This window comes from Mirounga angustirostris, unplaced genomic scaffold (genome assembly GCF_029215605.1).
Source record: "Mirounga angustirostris isolate CCGP_5_RB_7025 unplaced genomic scaffold, mMirAng1.0.hap1 SCAF_7, whole genome shotgun sequence".
Classification (NCBI taxonomy): Eukaryota; Metazoa; Chordata; class Mammalia; order Carnivora; family Phocidae; genus Mirounga; species Mirounga angustirostris.
In genome coordinates this window covers 106451543-106465289 of record NW_026991715.1, presented here as the reverse complement: position 1 = coordinate 106465289, position 13747 = coordinate 106451543, and the positions used below count along the sequence as shown (strand labels likewise).

At 45.4% G+C, this 13747-nt stretch overlaps 1 protein-coding gene across 1 annotated transcript in view; it reads left to right on the top strand.

Moving 5' to 3' along the window:
• The window catches only part of CYFIP2 (cytoplasmic FMR1 interacting protein 2), a 129060-nt gene that overhangs the window by 92057 nt on the left and 23256 nt on the right, over positions 1-13747 (top strand). The gene's annotated exons all lie outside the window — the stretch shown is intronic.

The following is a 13747-nucleotide window of genomic DNA, read 5'->3' as shown; positions in this document are numbered from 1 at the left end:
CGGAAAGGAGAGAAAGCGTACAAAGTGCATACAGTAAGAACTAAATAACTGGTCATAGTTAGCATGCCGTGCCGAGGCTCCCACCTCCCAGGCCCACACAGACCCAGCGCACCCTTCACCACCTGACCGCTCATCTGTCCCCACCAGCCCTCATGGCTTCAGCAGAGGCTGCCTCCTTCTCATTCTCCCCAGTGCTCTGCGCTGCCTGCTCCTCTCCTTGTGTGGGATCCACAGCCCCCAAGCCGTGGGGGAACTGGTGCAGTGGCGCGTTGGAAGGAAAGGGAGAGGCATAATCCTCAGGAGGCAGCAGGAGGATCATTCAGCAAAAGGGGACTGAGAGCCTGCACTGCTAGGTTGTGGGTGAATGGCCTCGGGTGAGGGAGACAAATTACTATGGTTCTTGCTCCAGAGAGGGGCATGATCGGAGAAGTGAACAACCAAAGACTGGGAATGCAGAGGGTGGTACGTGCTGTAAAGGAATGGAAAGGAAAACAGGATAGAGAGTGATGGGCGTTGGGAGGGACAAGCTGCTTTTGCAGATGGTGGAGCTTGATGTCTTTACCAAAGAGAAAGAACCCTGGAATGAGCTGGAGTGGAGAGGCAAAGGAGACAAGATAGGAGCTGAGAGAGGCAGGTAGCCGCGGGCCTGGGCAGGAAGCCATTGGAGATTCCTGAGGTGGAGAGTGAGGGGGTCAGGTTTACGATGGTGAAAGGCCCTTTCAGGCTTGGGAGAAGCACCGAGAGGAAGCAGCTGCCCGAGAGGAAGCAGCTGCCCGGGCCAGGGATCATCCTGGAGAGGGGAGGGAAGGAAGGGACTAGGGAGGAGACAGAACACGGGTAGAGCAAGAGGAGAAGTAAGCTCAGAATAAGAATCGGGAGATTCCTTTTTTTTTTTTTTTTTAGATTTTTATTTATTTATTTGACAAAGAGAGACACAGTGAGAGAGGGAACACAAGCAGGGGGGGTGTGGGAGGGAGAAGAAGGCTTCCCGCAGAGCAGGGAGCCCAATGCGGGGCTTGATCCCAGGACCCTGGGATCATGACCTGAGCCGAAGGCAGACGCTTAACAACTGAGCCACCCAGGTGCCCCCCCCCGTTTTTTTTTTTTTATTATGTTATGTTAGTCAGCATACAATACATCATTAGTTTTTGAGAACCGGGAGATTCCTGCTTCTCATTGTTCTCATCGTCCATGTGAGTGAACCGGTTGAATGGGGTCCCCACCTCTACAAGGGACATGTCCCATCTGCCCTCTCAGACCCTTCCCCGCAGAAAGGCTCAGAAACACAGAGGGTTTTGCTCCCCCTCCATAAGGAGTAATTGCCTCTCTGTTCCCCTTTAAATAGACTCTTGAGACAGCTAAGTGTTCCTCTTTATGGTAACAGGTTTTGAACACGGTTCAGTGGCCGGGTTGCCATGGCAACTTAGCCTTCAGAAGTCACAGGGATAAGATGAGTAGGAAAAACTGCTCTGTTCAAGGCTTCAGGAAGATGGGGAGAGGCTCCAGGGGCACCGGGAGGAGCGGAGGTGGGGGAGGGCCGGCCCTGGAAACCCAGTGCCTACGTGTCTCCTCTTAGCACCTTCTTTCATGAGGAGCTGTGACCCGGGAGCACCAATTAAGCTTCCCCTGTACAAACTCCAAGAAGGAGACTATTTATTGATGGGGATACAAGGAGAGGAAAAATTTTTTCTCAGGCATCCCTGCCGGGGTGGTCGCTTGCATATATCACTGAAGCCAAGAGGATCCTCAGGATAAAAGACCTTCAGAGCTGAGGGAGGCCTCAACAGTCTGGGTTCCCACCCCATCCATTCGTATGTGAGGCAGTGGGAACCGGAGAGGGGAGCACTTTCCTGAGGTCCCAGGCCCATCAGCAGCAGAGGTGGAAGAAGGAAAGCTTAGGTTTGTTTCCAGGACTGATTCCAGGCCTGGCGGAGGCCAACATAGCAAGGGTTAGGGCTCCCCGGAGCTGTGCGCTGTGCTTTCTACTTGACAGCTGGGGGAATCCACAAACCAAGACAGTGCTTTCTGAGACGAGAATGAGGCATGACATATCAACTGTTCTAATTAGAGAGGGGTACTAATAGCACAAAAAGAAAGGGAGGGCCCTTAATGACCATCCGCAGAGGAAAGGCTATTTAGACCGTAGGACATCTATTCTTCTGGAGGACTCGGAAGCAGTTAAAAAGAATAAGGTGCTCAAGTAGCCTTGTATATACCTACATAGAAAATGTTGAAAGACATAGTACTCAGTGAAAATAAAAACGAACCGCAGGACAAGACACACATTATGATGCCATACCTATAAAATAAACAAAAAATAAAACCCACAAAATAACCCTGTATTGAAAACAAAAATCTAGGGGAAAAACGGTATACCAGATAGTTCAGTCTTTTTCTCCAGGTATCAGGGAGGAAACTAGGATTAAGGGTCAACTTTAATTTTATCTGGAATGTCTAATATTTTGCAAGGGAAGTATTTTCATGTATTATTATTGAACTAAAAATTAACTCAAAAAATAGAAGTAATACATAATATAGATTACTAATAACAGAAGAACTGGAAAATACTGAAAAGTACAAATTAAGAAGTTTTTTGCCCGCTCATCTCATGTTGTCTTTTTCTAATAGATTTGCAGAGTTTCTGATTGTGGGTTCCATATTGAAATTTTTGCTGCAAATACCTTCTCTCATTCTGTGGCTTGCCTTTTTGTTTTTAACTGACATTATTAATGTATCATTAATTTGTAGGTAGGCAGAATATAAATTGAAAAGTTTGATTACTTGTACAATGGTGTAATTTTTCTCTTTGAGTTTGGTGCTTGTGAATATTTCTCAGAATTCAGGGTGTAGTATTAGCATAGAAACCTCTCTAGCTGTGAATCTGGTTGTTTGCTTGGTATTTTTAATTAAGGTCTAACATACATAGAGTCGTATATGGAATATGCAGTATTCTCACTGCGTAGACCAATGGAATCATCCATGTTACTGTGGGTGGGCGTTTGGGTTGTTTATGGAGTGAAGAGTGATGCTATTAGGAATGAAGATGCTGTGAATGTTCTTGTACATTTCTTTTGGTGGATCTATGCTCTCATTTTTATTAGGTAAATTTACCGTGTGGTAGGATGGCTAGGTCAGTGTGTGGATACACACTGCCAAACAGTTTTATAAAGTGGTTGTGCCAATGTCTTTACTCATTCAGCGATGTAGAACAGTTTTCATTTCTTCACATCCTCATGAACACCGGCTTTGTCTCTCTTTTCTGTCATTATCATTCTGTTGCTTGTGTCATACCTCATCACAGCTTTGTTTTCCCTGACGACCATGGATGCTGGGCCCCTTTGCTTAGAGCACTACCATTGGGACAGCCTCTTTTGTGAAAGGCTGTTCAATACTTTTGCCAGTTTTTAAATCAAAGTCATCTTTTCCTTACTGATTTGTACGGATTATTGATAGATTGTGGATACATGATTGTAAATATATTTCTGTGGCATGTCTTGATAAACAGAAGTTCTTAAGGCTTGGTATATTTATCATTTTTCCCCCATGTGGTTGGTGCTTTTGTGACTTGTTTAAAAAATTCTTTCCTACTCTAAAGTCATGAAGATGAGTTATCTTCTAAGAGTTTGAGAGTTTAGCCTTTTGAGGCTTAACAGACCTTTAACTCTGTTATTCACTTGGAATTGATTTGTGTGCTTCATGGGAGGTAGAAATCCATTTTCCTCTCTTCCCTGGTTGTCCCAGCACCAGCGATTGAATAGACCTTCTTCCCTCCGCAGTGATAGAGCCCATGTGCATCATTGGTCAAGGGTGCATGCAAAGGGTCTAGCCGAGGTAGCCTCTTAAATATTTGTTGAGTCTAGCCTGAGATGAATCAGCATTTGTTAGGTATTTATTTATAAGTCCTGTTATGGTTTCAAAGGAAATTCAGTTATTAACAACTAGTATTTCCTCTAGTATCTCCTACCCTGAGAAATCATAAGATGGTCATCAGGGAAATATTGCATAGTCGCCGAGTTTGGGCTCCAATTTTGTGTGGTTTTTGAGCCCTCAGCCCATTGTTCATTGCGCGGACACACACCAGAAGAGGGCCCTGGTTGTTCACGTGAGCGGGGGAGGGCCCAGTCCCTGGGAGGAAGACAGCCTGTCTCAGGCCTGTCTGCCTTTGATGGCAGGACCTTCCGTCCAGGACTTAAGAGTGTTCCCTGCCTTGGGCCCTGTTGTTTGTTTCTTCTCTCCTCCTGATAGTTGAGTGGGCCACAGTCAGAATCTGCGTAGTCATGAGCGCATTGCTCCCCTTACAGGACACCAGGAGAGTCTGGGCCCAAACTCACAGAAATGAACACCACTGAGGGCAGGTCTCACAACCTCGGCACCGCTGACAGCTTGGGGCCAGATTAACCCTTTGTTGTAAGGGCCTGTCCTGTGCATCGTAGGATGTTGAGCAGCATCTCTGGGCTCTACCCTCTCTCAAGATGCTAGTAGCAGCCTCCCCTGTTGTGACAGGCAAAAAAAAAAAAAAAAAAAAGGCTCCAGTTACTGCCTATTATTCCTTTAGAGGACAAAACCTCCCCCTGTTGAGAACCACTGATCTAGTGCAGTCCCACATTTTGCAGATAGGAAGCCGAGGCCCCAAGAGGGAGATGACTTTCCCAGGGTTACAGCTAGTGCGGGCCTTGGGGCAAGAAGCGAAGATCTTAGCGCACTCAGAGACAGAGGGCTGATTGGCGGAGCCTTGCAGATTGCGTGGATGGTTTGGGTTTGGGTTTGGGTTCCAGCTCCACATCTGACCCCTCTCTGTCCTGCTTCCACTTTATAGTCTTTTTTCTTTAATTTTGTTTTTCTTAGTGTATAACTGAAATGAAGCATGGCTAGAAAACCCAGAGAAGCAGAAAAAAGAAAAGAAAAACCACATTGACACACTAAGCCACTGTGTTCAACATTCCGAAGGGTATCCTTGCAGATGCTTTTATGTTGCAGCATATTAATATTGATTTTTTCTTACTTTTTTTTACTTTGTTTAGTTATGAGAGTAACGTTCACTGAGCTGGGAAGAGTGGTTACCTGTATGAGGTGTGATGGGAGCAGGAGATAAGGGTCTCCCACTGTTTCCTTTACACTCTGAATTTAGTGCAATAGACATTTTTGCTTTCTTTTCCCTTAAGAGGAGGTACTCACACATTTAACAAATGTCCACAACCCTGATGCGCGGGAAGTAGAACAGCAAAAGCCCACCCTTCACTGTCCATCTCAGACCTTCGCTCCATATTGCCCCCTGTTCTTGATCCAGGGTTATTTTTCCCATCGTCCTGACAAAAGACCCCTCCAGCCACTCAGGAGGCACATTCTGTCCCTCCATCCAGGCACCACTAAGCAGCGCCCCTCGGCACTTCTGCAAGCAGCGCATCCTCAGCCCGGACTCAGAGCCGGTGGCGTTCTAGATTGGAAACGAGGGGGCGCCTGGTGGCTGTTGTTGGGCGTCTGCCTTCAGCTCGGGTCATGATCCCGGGGTCCTGGGATCGAGCCCCGCATCAGGCTCCCTGCTCCGCAGGAAGCCTGCTTCTCCCTCTCCCACGCCCCCTGCTTGTGTTCCCTCTCTCGCTGTGTCTCTCTCTGTCAACTAAATTAAAAAAAAAAAAAAAAAAAAACTTAAAAAAAAAAGAAAATGAGACAGGCTTTGTGGAAACGAGGCCCCTTGACTCCCTGTCCTATACATGGCTTTATAGTTTTTTTCTTATTTGTTTGTTTGTTTGTTTGTTAAGACTTATTTATTTGAGAGAGGGAGAGCACAAGTGGGAGTGGAAGGGGAGACAGAGGGAGAGAGAGAGAATCTCAAGGAGACTCCCCACTGAGCGCAGACTCGGGGCTTGATCTCACGACCCATGAGATCACGACCTGAGCCGAAACCAAGCATCAGACACTCAACTGACCATGCCACTCAGGCACCCCATGGCTTTATAGTTCTTAAGTATTTTGACATCCTTTCAGATATGTCCCAGTCTGGAAAACAAACCCGCTAGCTTCATCGACATAGTGGGTACCTGGCAAACACGGTCCGACAGGTGAGGGTCACAGATTCTGCAGATGTGATTGAGAACCACCATCTCCCCCCCACCCACCGCCATGGGCCAGGCTGTGTGTGGGACTCCAGGACTCAGAGGTCATTGGGCAAGATCCCTTCCCTGATGGCGCTGTTCACAGTCCACACCTTCAGTCTGCAGCATAGAAGGTTAGTGATCCAGGGATTAGGCAGGATGATCTCAGAGCTTTTAACTATTTACTTACTCAAAAAATAAGGAGGAAACTAAGCCCTCCTGTTAGCACACTGTTAAAAAATGACAGCTATCCAGAGTTGATCAAATAAATACATCAGTTGAGGTGTTTGCTCAGAATTTTACTGATGAAAGCTTGTGGTCAAACAAGTTTGGAGACCACCAGCCAAGATCCACAACAACAGAGTGATAAGGGTATAAAATAGTGGAAACAGGGAGGAGAGGATGAGGGTCATTTTCGCATCCTCCTCACCTAACACAGGGCTCTTTATGGCCTAAATGATGAGGGGAGGGACATTTTAGCTCAGTTCTCAATGACAAGTAAAAACAGCCCTGTTTATCCTCTAACCTCTTACAGGATAACACCATTCCATTTGAGACAGAGACTGTCAGTCCCCTTAATCCAAAGCCACACCCCAGTCCTTGAAACATGTGGTGTTTGTTTCATTAGCCGTGCCAGTAATTGCCAAGAAATCCGAGCCTTGGTTAGTCAGTTCTGCACTGATGACTTTTCTATGGGGAGGCCCCAAGGATAGAAGGCCTAGAAGCTGAGGACTCGGGAGTCATAATGCAGTTTTCTTTCCGGCAAGGTATTGGAGAGCGGACGTCTGCAAACATCCAGGAGGTGGGGTCATGGTCCAGCAGCAGCTGCTCAGTAGAGTCGCTCACAGAGCTCCTTCCGCAGCCCATGTCTGTGCTGCATCCTGCTCCGGGGAGGTCCCGGCTGAGATGCCAGGCCAAGGGCTCCACACTTGATTCCAGTGTGCAGCCAGGCTGGAGAACCCCCGATCTAGAAGGGCTCTTCTTAGCCAGTGGTTCCAGAGGTTAGTCATTGATGTGTTGTCACAGTTCTTGCCATATCTACAGACCCCTAGTCCTCTCGTTTACAAAATATTTTTATTTAAATTAACTGTTTAACTTAAATCTATTTTAAAAGGACACTTTATATCACTTCCATTAAAAAAAAAATCATTATCTCTTGCCATCATTAGAAAGCAGCCAGAACAATAAATTCAATCAAAATAAAACAAAATGGTGTAATTCCAGCCTCTACGTGCCCAGGCCTCTGAGCCTGAGGCCTGCTGTCTCTGTTAAAAATGGCGATGAGCAAATGTTAAAGAGGTGATAAGATGTGCTGGATCCAAATGGAGACTTGCTCATTAAAGTTGTCAGAAACTGAGAAGGAAAGAACTTTCTCACCGTGACTCATCTGTTGTTAAAAATCATTTCCCTGCATCCCCACTTCCCACCTTTTAGGAAATGCCAGCCTTGGAAGACACTGACATGCACCCAGGGGGGTGGGGGGGAGGAGCTACGTCCTAAGCCAGTTTCTTGGCTATAGATGATCTTTCCCAGCTGACCAGACATGATTCTGATCCAGAATCATAATGATTTTTCCCCTTGACAATTCATGGAGTAGGGGAAAGAGCAGAGGTGAGACATGGTAATATACAGCATTATTCGAGTGAGGTGCAGATTGGTGGGGAAAGACCACACGCGTGCACGCACACACACACACGCAGACACAGACACAGAATCAGGTAAGATCATGGATTTATTTGGACAGGTTTACAAAGAGCTCCTGGAAGTGAGGGCCCCACGGAACAGGACCGGATGGACCGTATCACCATTGAGCTTTGCACAGCACCTGGAATCCCAGTCCAGGGGCAGCTGGAAGCTGTAGCTCATACTTTCTGGACCAAGCTGGGTGTGGGAAGCCTAATTTGTTGCCTGCTTCATAGGCCCTGTACCACTGGGGCTTAACATCAGCATGCAGGAAACAACTTCACTAACCATCCACGTGTGTCCATATAAGGGAATGTTTAGAATGCTGGGCTGTCTGGTAGGCCCTGTGCCCCCTGACACGCACATGCACTCCTCCCACCAGAAAACCAGAGTGGGGATTCCTGGGGGGTCCTCAACCTCCAGTTCCCGGCTCATTTCTCCACACTCACTTGACAAAGACAGAAACATAAAATATTAGCGTTAGTGTCACTGTCTTTGGGTTGCCTCAAAACTTAGAATGTTAGGAAAATAGTGTTCTGAGACTGGTTTGATGATTCCCTCTAGGAGATGGGCTAAAACTGGTACATAGTTATACCGCCCAGAAACGGAGCCTCAAGGTAGCATCTGATGCTGTTGTATATAAATCTGACATGGTAGGATCACATTGACACTGTTCTGGTTTTTTTTAAATATGTATCCTGAATCTGTTAGGGTATCCTTTACACAAGAGAAATCAAGTCCCCAGTTAGCCTCAGGCTGAGTGAGTTGGGAACATGAGGTTTTGTGGTATCTGGTGGAAATCCCTCATGGTCAGGGGCGCCTGGCTGGCTCAGCTGGTGGAGCATGTGACTCTTGATCTTGGGATCGTGAGTTCAAGCCTCATGTTGGGCAAAGAGCTTACTTAAAAAATTAAAAAAGTTAAAAAAAAAAAAACTTAAATCAGTAGTTAAAAATATTTCCCCAAAAAATGAAAAGAAAAAGAGAGAAATCCCTCATGGTCCATGAGTTTTAAATAAAATAGCAAAGGAAACTAATACAAAAAATAAAATACTCATCCCTTGAAGAACTTTTATGAGGTTCCCTTTCAATAAAATATTTTTGCATCCTGATTCTGAAACGTATTCACTTTTATTTGCTCTGTTGACAAAGGGTAATTTCACGTAGCTTTTGGTTCTTATTAATCATCTAACGATCACTGCCCTCATAACCGTATGGTGTTAGTAGTTGTCCTAAGCAGTAGGGATAATGCACAGGAGCGTGGCACTCAGTGAGTGCAAAAGTGACCTGATAGCAATGGACTAGCTCCTTCCAGAAAGAACTCCATGCAGAGAACCCCATGTGGCAGCCAGTGGGAACACTCAGCAGGCTCCCAAATAAGGAATTCACTGAAGTCCTTTTGTGTAGAGCAGTTAACACTTCTTCACTCTTTAGAAAACGCATTATGGTTGGATCCTGGTTCCAAAAAAAAAAAAAAAAAAGTCTATAAAAGGCACGTTTTAGAGACAACTAGGGACATTTTAGTATCAGCTGCATCTTATATGATATCAAGAATGTCTTTTAACGTAGGAGCTCACAAAACTGAGGATCCTCTTGGTTTTAGGAGTTGTGAGCTGAAGTAGTTAAGGCTGAGGAATGCAATGACTTCAACTTGCTGTCAGTGATTTAGTAAAACTTACGGAGTCAAAGCAGAAATGGGAAAAGAAAGGGTCACTGTGACTACATCAAGAGTATAAGGATATGGATTGTTCTTTCAAATATTTTATATGTTCAGTGTTTTTCATAACACAAGGTTGAAGGGGGGAAAAAGAAACTTCATTATGGAATCTGGAAGGTTAAGAAGAAAAAGGGTCACTTAAGCAGACAAGGTCACAGTGTGTAAGGAGGAAAAGAAGTTATGAGAGGTTTTTTTTTCCAGCTACTTCTGCTAGTTGGTGAGATTTATTTTTGGTAACATATGCTTAGGAGCTACTTCTGACCTCATTTTTTTTTTAACTTATAGAGGCATCTGCTAGTGCTGAACTCAGCCACAACTCTCATGCTACCCATCTATTTGATTTATAAGCAGGAAAGATCCGTGTAGAATCGTGGAAAGGCAGATGAAGCTGGGAAAGCTGTCCAGTCCAAATTAGAAAGAGACCGCATGGGATTTGTGAGTGGCCCTGAGTAAATACCCAACAGGCCACTGTCAGCTGCCCTCTTCCTGTGGGTCACGGTGGGGAGGCTTTCCCTCTCCTTCAGGGTCTTTTAGGGAAAAGAAAGCAATAATGCCTTCTCCCTAGGTGCCATTTAAGAGAAATATCTTAAGCCCAGCTTTTTTGAGGGTCACTGCCTTCCCATTCTTGTTAAGGGTGGAATTTCCTAGTAGGTAAACATTAGGGAATAAAACGGCCGAGCTGATTTTCCAGGTAGCAGCAAAAGCACCTTCATGCAATTATAAATCAGATTATGTTACTCTCTTGCTGAAAACTGACAGGTTCTCCTTGTACTCAAAATTCTAGCTCCCAGCTGTGACCCACGAGGCCCAGAAAATTCAGCCGTGCCTACTGTCCCAACCTCATTCATCTCTTATGACATTTTCTCCCTGGGTGCATAGTCCAGCCTCACAGCCAACTTGGAAGGTCAGGGTACAGATAAGGAAACCAAGGTACACTGAAGGTCTTAGTCAGGGTACAGTGAAATCCGACTATCCTTGGCTTCTACCTTAATTCTTATTGACATTGACTTCCTTGGTGTTATAATTTAAGGGGCACCAAGAGGACTCCCCCCGCCAAGACAAAAGCATCTCTTCCCCTTTCCATCAGGGTCTGAAATTCTCCTATTAGAGACTTTTGATTTGAAATGTTATCTGATCTTTAAAAGTGCCACCAAAAATACAAAGTCTGCTGAGATGGGTTTGGAGAAAGATAATGCTGGGAGAGCCAGTACTTTAGTGGGTAATCATTTATCAAATAATTTTGAGAAGTAGGATGGTCACTCAGGAAAGGGTGTGGGGAAAGCAAAAGACTCCTCCAGGCCAAAACAAAAACAAAGACAAAGACAAATATTAAAAGAGAAACTCTGTAAGATGTTGATAGTATACACTAAGTGATGAAAAGAGATTACAAAAGAGTAGGTATTTTATTTTTTTAAAGATTAATATTTATTAGAGAGAGAGAGAGAGAGAGCATGAGTGGAGAGGAGCGGCAGAGGGAGAGGAAGAAGCAGACTCCCCACTGAGCAAGGAGCCTGACCCAAGGCTCGATCCCAGGACGCTGGGATCATGACCTGAGCCGAAGGCAGACGCTTAACACCTTAACCAACTGAGCCACCCAGGTGCCCCTATACCCCATTATTTTAAAATATATATTTGAATGTTATATGTGTAGAAGAACTTGGCAGGATAAACCCCGAAAGTTTATCAGTGATGACCCCTGGGTGGTGGGATTATAAATTTCTTCCTTTTAAAAAAGAAATGCATCTGCATTTTCTTTCTTTCTTTTTTTTTTTTTTTCAAAACTGAGCATAAATACTTGAGTGACAAAAAGAAAGGGGCTGGAGTAGCAACTTTAAAAACATACCTGCTGTGATGGGGACACCTGGGTCTGCCTTCGGCTCAGGTCATGATCCCAGGGTCCTGGGATCGAGCCCCGCATTGGGCTCCCTGCTCCACGGGGAGCCTGCTTCTCCCTCTGCCTCTGCATTTCTCTGTCTCTCATGAATAAATAAATAAAATCTTAAAAAAAAAAAAATACCTGCTGTGATGTACTGTACAGCATGGTGACTAGAGTTAACAATACTGTGTTGTATACTTGAAAGCCACTGAGAGAATAGATCTTAAATGATCTCCCCACCACCACCACCACAACAAAAAATGGTAATTGTATGAGGTGAAAGATGTGCTCACTAACCTTATTGTGGTAACCATTTCACAATCATCAAATCATCACAAGGACACCTGGGTGGCTCAATCAGTTAAGCATCTGCCTTCAGTTCAGGTCATGATCCCGGGGTCCTGGGGTGGAGTCTCGTATCCGGCTCCCTGCTCAATGGGGAGTCTGCTTCTCCCTCTCCCCCGCCCCTCCCCCTGCTCATGCTCGAACTTGAACTCTCTCTCTCTCTAGCTCTCGCTCTCGCTCTCGCTTTCAAATAAATAAGTAAAATCTTTTTTAAAAAATCACATTGTGCACCTTAAAGTTACACAGTGTTACATGTCACTTATATCTCAGTAAAGCCGGGGGGGAAATCTGCCAAATTAATAGTTTTTCAGGGGACAGCCCTTGCCTGAATTAAGTTATTGGGTGCATTTCCAGAAGAAAATGACAAATGTCAGATCAATTAACACATATAAAGTAACTGAAATGGTGGTGGTGGTGGTGGTGGTTTTTAGAGATCAAGGATAACAAATTTGTAAATTAAGTGCAATTGCCCTTCTGCTAGCGCAAGACAGACGTTAATAATCGATCCTGCCGAGCCTGAATGTGTTGTCAAACTCCTCTCCAAAAGCAATCACTGCCTCAGTCGTGGGTGGTATGTGAGATGACCCCAGGGTCATGTACAAATACATGCGCTAAAAAGTCATCATTAGAAACAGTCAGTCTCTGGTGTCTGTGGTATGCTTGGCACCCCCTAGGATGGGTGGACAATATACCGTCTTCATAAACCATTCATAGCAATCCTGGGTGGTTCTTTTTTGTCATCTCTGCTGGAAATCGTTAACCCCCTCCCCCCAGATAAACCCTGACAAGATGATGTTACCTCCCGACGAAAGCAAAGTGGCCTGAGACCCCTGGAAACTGTTCAGTCGTCCTACCTTCTTGGCGCTGGAATCTGTCCTGCTTTGGTATCCAGGAGGCATCTGAAATGCCCACTTCCTCTTGGTCAGATGCAAAGTCCAGTAGAGCAAGGCGATATGGCAAAGCAAAGGACATGAACTGGGTGCTATTAACCAGTCAGCTGTTTCTGTTTCGAGGCAGCATGATTCAAGGAGGACCGTGGGTCTTTGTTCCAATTAAAACTCAGACTCAATTCCATTTTTTTCCAGTCCATGAATTTGCTGATTTCTCGTTCCAGTGATTTGCAATGAACATCATTCCCTGGGGCCTTGGCTGTGGCATTGGGCCACATTGCAAGGCCAGGCCCTCCTAACACGCAGCATGTGGGGTGTGCAGTCCAGTGCTTGGGAAGATGTGTTAGGTCCACTGGACCTAATGATGAGCAAGGGAAACTCAGATGGTAAGGACCCAGGAGTTAGCACCCAGTAGTTTTCAATTGGCCACTTTCAATGAACAACAACAAAAAGTCAGCATTCCCATTTTGAGACTTGCTACAGGCATTTGCTGCTGCCTTTGTCCCTCAGGAGAAAGATCTGTGTCTCAAGGCCGTATCGCCCAGCAATGGAGCCAAATGAAAGAACAGGGTAAGGCTGGTTTAGGAAGGTGGCCCAGTGGCCAGGCCCAGGTCAGCAGGAGAATTCTGAGAGAGCTCAGCTCTTTTACCTATACTCTGCCCACATCCAGAAGAATACACAGTGCCTTATGATTAAAGAAGGAGTGTCACTAAATCTGGAGACCATTACACAGAATAAGACCAGAAATGCATCAAGAGCCAAAGGAAAAGGCAAGGCTGAGTTACATCAGTTTGTCTCAGCCTAATGTCAGCTTGACTCCCAGGCGCTCTCCTGGAAGGGGCCTATCTTTGGACTCAGAAATCCTGGGTTCAAGTTTTGCTTCTGTACATAATAGCTGTGAAACTCCAAGGAAGTGATGAAATCCTCTCAGCCTTATTCCACACCCCAAAAATGCCGGGGCCAAGTGCAAGGATCCCCTGCTCTTTGAAAGTTTGCCACTTCACTTTTACAAAAGACCTTACAATGGGACCTGTTTTCACTAACCACAAGAAATCCAAAGAGGATATTGCTTTCAGGAAAAAAGGTGAAAAGCAAGAGTAGCATTCAGCTGCTGTTTTGCAGCCAAGTTGCTCTAGAGGCAACATGA